The sequence below is a fragment of the Chelonoidis abingdonii genome, chromosome 9, assembly GCF_003597395.2.
Source record: "Chelonoidis abingdonii isolate Lonesome George chromosome 9, CheloAbing_2.0, whole genome shotgun sequence".
NCBI lineage: Eukaryota > Metazoa > Chordata > Testudines > Testudinidae > Chelonoidis > Chelonoidis abingdonii.
Genome location: NC_133777.1, coordinates 25,504,627 through 25,510,758, shown reverse-complemented (window position 1 = coordinate 25,510,758; position 6,132 = coordinate 25,504,627).

Genomic DNA, 6,132 nt, shown 5'->3' with positions numbered 1-6,132 from the left:
ATTGAAAACTCCTACAACTAGACATTTTTGGCTCAAATTAACACTACTTGATTTAACTCCTCATAGGCTAAAATTAAAAATTCACTGGCATATTTGATTTCTAGCAATGTTAGTTTTGGATTTAGATTTAGTGGATTCTGTGATAAGGGAGAAATGACACCATTAAGCTGATGTGCTTTAAAAACAGGTGTAGTAAAAAAGAGGGAGCGAGACTTGTCACCTTCAACTAAAGTAATCTTTTTGCATCCAAAGAGGTTTTCTTACCTAATGAAATGGGAACTGTAGGGAAAGGCTGGCAATTAAGAAATGGGCATTTTAACACTGGAAATACTGAAAACAGACTTAAGCTACAGTGAATTCTGCTTTCCGATGGAAGATCTTTAAGAATGACCTGTAAAAGGGTGCTGGAGGGACTAATGTATGCCTTTCTTTCTCTTTTCCTGCTTTCTATACTTTATAAAGAACACTGCGGTTTTTGTTTGGGGTGGAGGTTTTTTCCCCAAGTCGTCTTGTTTTACCTGGAGGACCAATTAGTTCCACTTCCAATGCCATAAACAAACATCTCTTCCCTTCTCAGTTAAGCTGTGTTGCTAACTGCAGTTCAACCAAATATTTGAGCTAAAGATCCAACATGGCTCCCATTGTTCTCTGTTAACTCCAGCAAAATTAGACTTGTGCTTTAAATATAACAAACTGTCACAAAAGGCCCAGCACCTTTATCTCTGTGTAAATGAAAATGTCTCACCCTTTACTGTGTTTTCCTTGCAAAGTGAAACTGTCACACCTATGAGTGTAGATAGTGGCAGTGTAGGATAATTAACTGACTTGACTTGTCAAACATTAATCGTGCCTTGCAAACTAAACTAGTCTATTTAACCAGGTGAGATAGCAGCAAAGCAGAATGTTGCCTGTACTGTACATTCTGGTCTAAGAGCAGATCCTAGAGTGTTTTTTGCAGCACTAAACACACTCTCATTTCCCTGTATAACTAATTGTTCACACTGGATTGCACACCAAAAGCACTGTGCATACTGAAGGTTTTAAACTATTTTAGATTTTGTATGAAGCTTAAATGGAAGATGAAAGTTGGTAAACCTGGGATACAAGTTACTATTTGTTGTTGTGAGCTGAAGACTTCAAGGCACTGAGAAACAAGTTAGTTAGCTACTGAATTTTGTCTCATGCATACAAATAAGCCTAAACAAAAAACAGCTTGCAGACAAACCAATGAACAGGATATGACTAAAGTATTCAGAATGTGCCACAATGCCCCACAGGTGGGGTTAGTTCAACCTTAGTGTAATTTCATTGGTCAAAAGGCAATGCAAATGTTATTTAAGGCTCTGGAAAGCTTGTCATAGGTACCTGCACTGAGAATACTGCAGCCCCCTCTTTTTTTAATCTTCAGTTACTGTGGTTCACGTGTCTTGTATCAGAGTCCTGAATATTACAGTATTACCTAGTTTTTCATTGCCTTATATATGTAAATGAAACCTCTTCATAACACCAAAAAAAAAAATCAATCTGCAGCTTTGTAAGGGGAAATACTGCTTATTACTGCTGAAGTGACCTAGTCCTAAGAGAACTGGGCTGAATTTGTCATCTATGGCAGGGATAGTTAAGAAGTAAGTAAGTGGACCACAGGCCAAATGCAGACTGAATGGACAGTATCATTAGCGGTGGTGTTATGTAGACAAAAAAAGAATTGAGTACCTCTGGTCTGTGGTATTGCTGTTTTCCCTCTCTTGTACAAAGTTGTTGAGTGGCCTGAGGCAAAGCTCACCGTGTGTATGCTAGCAACACTGAAATTACCTTTTAAAAAAAAGGAACAGCTCTGCATATTACTCTCTTTAGCAATGTAAAAGGCACAGAACTAACCTTGTTTTTGTGGGTTTTTTTTTTTTTTTTTTTTTTTTTTTTTTTTTTTTTTTTTTTTTTTGGTACTGTTACCAGTCCATTTTCTAGAAGATGGTCAAAAAGAACTTTAGGAAGCTCCAACCCTTCCTGTGTTTCTCAGCCCATCATTGACGAGACTCATCTGATACAGCTTTGGCTGATGTTTCAATATACAATTTCCTAAGTCTGTCTTTCTTAGCATACATTTGTTCTAGTGCGAGCTGTCTGAATTGTCTTCCTTAGCACCCAAAGACTGAGCTGTGAGCTTTTTGCTATTGTCAGATGGTGTTAGCAGGCAAGATGCTTTATCCCTATGGGCGCACCCCTGTAAGAGTCACCCATGCATGCGCAACAGAAGAATGCAAAGCAGTTTCTGCAACACAAAACGGGAAGCATGGCCCCCTACCAACACTCTATGCTTGCTCACTTGAGCGGCAGCACTGAGGGGCAGGCGCGCAGGCAGTGGCACGCTCATAGAGACAAAAAAGGAGCGACAACTGTTCAGAGGAGTGTCACAGCAGGTAAAAATGGCCTAATGCTTGGCAAATGTGAATGGAAGACCAAGTTGCAGTCCTACAGGTTTCTGCTGTTGGGACATTTTAGAAGAACTATAGCTGTGGACTGAGTGCTAGTTGAATATGCTGGCTCTTTTGGGATGGGGTGGGATGGGAAGGGGGAGCCTGCATCCCAGCAGACTCATAACAGGTTAAACAGCAACCGAAAACCCACTCTGATGGTCTTTGAGTCGAAATAGCTTGTTCCTTCATCCTCTCTGCAAATGATCTAGGAAATGCCCAGAAGGTCGTGGTAGCAGCCGCGAGCCCTTCTATCATCTAGGGTAGGGAGGCTGGTTTCCTATCTGGTGGCATAAGGCTTTGAGATAGTTCACTGGTAGGCAGGCAGCTTGTGGGATTAATATGATTTCCAAAGAGACCTTAAACAGGAAGCAAGGGTGGGGAGGGAAAGCCATCGGTTCAAAGGTGATGGGAGAGTTCCTGAGGGCACTGAGACCCACATTAAAGTCTCATTTGGGCTGGATGCTATACAGGGAGAAAACAAGTTGTGTAACGCTCTCAGCAAGTTGGCTGTAGGAGTGTGGGCAATAACCAACAAGTCCTAAATGGGAAGTTGAGATTGATAGTCTTTAAATCCAACAGGCAGTCTAGGAGGGACCAGCTGGCCGGAAAGGGTTACGCATCCTGCAGGCTTTACATGGTCAGACAGGAACTGTTTGATTGATTACATATATATGGTATTGCTGTAGTCTGCTAAGTCAGAAATCTTAACATGTAAATGAACTGTAAATATAGTGATAGCAGCATACTGATTTCTCATTGAAGCATATATAACATAAGGCAATTGCCTTATGTTAATCTGTGTAGCTAATTACCAGTGATGCTTAGGTCCTGATCATTTTTCATCTCAGATCTGCTTCATGCTTTATGCAGGCGAAGCTCAAGTTGTAGGCCTGAGATCTCCAGTCCCAGCTGGATCATCCTGGATATGAACAGTGGACTGAATCTAATGCTAAGAACTCTTTTTCTAACTCCAAAGTTGACTATCTCTACTATGAAACTGATCTCAGAACTGCACTCATGCCTGTTTTCCCTAATTGAGCAACCTGGGACCCCAGTCACACTAGGATGGGGGTAGGGGGGCACTCTTTTAAGTATCAGCAGTTCCCAGACGACCACCAGGAATGGAAGCATTTTACTTTTGAAGGTATTTGCGAGTACTAGGTTTTCTGCTAGGTTCATTGGACGTTAGCCAATCAGGTTAGCTCCATACTCAAGAACCATCTAGGAACCATGCTCTGATCTCAGAGCTCTGTGCAGGGAAGGTGAAGCCTGAGTAGAAGGGCCAGGTGCATCTTGGTGCCAAGCAGTGTCAGTGTCTACTGAGGAAGAAAGCTCCCTGTGCTGCCTATAGAAGAGTTCTCTGCACACTGCGTCTTTGGCTCAATACCAGAATCAGACAGAGCCTCAGCTGCACCCTTTGTCCTTAGAGTAGGAGTAGGATTTAAGGGGCTGACCTACCCCGCCTCTGCATTTCCCTGGTCGGGGAAAGAGGCTTCTGCGGTGTCCTAGTCTCTAAAGGTGCTGCTTAAGCTGCAACAGTCACTGGCACAGCCTGGGATGCTGAGGCCGATGCACAAGCTGGGAGAAGCGGAACCCGTTGGCGCTAGGGAGTATTCCATTAGAAGGCATTTCAGTCAACTCTGTCTTTCCAAGACCTGCCTTTAAACCCTGTACGACCTGACACTTTGATGAGACCTGGGTGTCTTAGAGGTGTCAAATGACTGTCACTAGGGAGGAAAAGACCCCGGGCAAGTCTGGCAGGGCTTAAACCCCAGGATCTTCTGCATAACCCCGAGTGCTAATGGGCCACAAGCAGAGGTCCTAAAGAAAAGAGGCGGGGAAGGCTAACTCCAGTTCAAAACTCAACTGGGTTAAAACAAAATACGAATAATAAAATAAAGTGAAAAAAACAAGACTCAACTGCTGTGTGAAGTGAGGCGGGAGGCTAAGAACAGCGGGCAGCCAGGTAAAAGCATGCGTGTGTGCGCATCCTACACCGTGGTAGCCATAGGGACGTATAGTTGAAGATTCTGGTTTTTACAACAGTTCAAACCCACTGTGTCTAGTTGTACAAATTGCCTAGGAAACATTCAGCCAACTGCAGTCAGATTACTATGTAAGCAGAAGATCCTTCCCTTATTTGATAGTAATCTGTGAGCAACAGCACATGGAGGCTAAGAGTATTTTTATTTTATTTTCTATTTGGACCCTTCATGAGATGGGCTAGATTTTTCTCTGTGCCAAGTTCTGCTCAGTGTGGGGGAGGCTTGTCAGGGAGCCAGTTCTGCACCTCGAAGTTCTCAGGCACCGAAAGTGGCTGGCAAAGCAGCTTTAAATTCTACATAAGAACAACCATACTGCGTCAGACCAATGGTCCATCTAGCCCCAGACCCTGCCTTCCAACAGTGGCCAATGCCAGGTGTAGGCCACCATCAACGGAGCCATCCCCTGACACTAAGGAAGAGATTTAAGGGCTCCCATGCCAGTAGTGTGATGGTACCTTTCCTCCACCGCTCTATGCTGTGCAGACATGAGGGCGGGGTCTGATGGTAACTCCGAAACCGAACCTTGGGGCACAGCATTCGCTATTGGATTTGTTGATTATCTGAGAACCAAGTCAGCAAACAGCAGACTCAAGAAATGAGGACGCTGCAATAATGTGCCACACAGAGTGAACAGGTGCTGGGTTCCATTTAACTGCTGTTCCTCAGGCAAAGGGCTGCAGATCCCTTACAATGGAGACCCTTAAAGAAAAACTGACATCATGGAGGTTAAGTTAATTTCTCTGCAGTCCCATGTTCTGATGAAACGAATTACGAACCAGGAAAGAAAAGTACCTGAAAACACCAGCCCTCTGAGGCCTAGTTTTCTTCTGGCCCCTATAGCTGAACTCCCCTGCGGGGGGCTGAGGAATCTGTGCTGCTGGAGGTGGGAAGAGCAAGAGGCCTGAGACGATGGGCGCTTTCCACTAGACCTGCAGGGATTCCATAGTAAAGTTAATATTGAGCGTCAGCATGACGTGAATTCTTGCTGTGAATATCCCTCACCCCCTCCCTTAGCTTAGCGGCTTACACAGAAAGCAGAACAACAGAGCCACCTGGCTTCCTTGTGGCTGGCTCTGGACCCACGCCGGTCCCTGTAGAATCTTAAAAGTGCCTGAGTTTTCAGAGCCTGCTCTTCTCATGGGAACAAGGTACAGGAACACACACAGACGCAGACGCAGACACAGACAGACACACACACACACACGCACACACACTCTTCTAGACTTACCGTTTTAAAATGAGACCTACTATCAACCTTGAACCAGCGGGCTCTTGGAAACACTGACATCTGTGTTCCTGGAGGGATAAATTAGTCCTCCTTGACATCCAAAAATAAGGAAAATAGTTACACCATTTTCTTAAAACCAATGTCTCATTCAGAATAGTGTAGGCTATTGCTACTGAAGCTTTTAAATGCTACAATTGTAACCATTCATATTCTGTCAAAGTGCTGTGCTGAGGGCCACTAAAGCCCTAAGTGGGCCAGACTGATCTCTACACAGGGCTGAAATTCACATGCACTATTACATATCAAAACAAAGCAAGCACCATGTTTATAATCACCAATGTGGCTGTTCTACAAACACTGTTTTTTTGTGTGCTGGGTCTTAAAA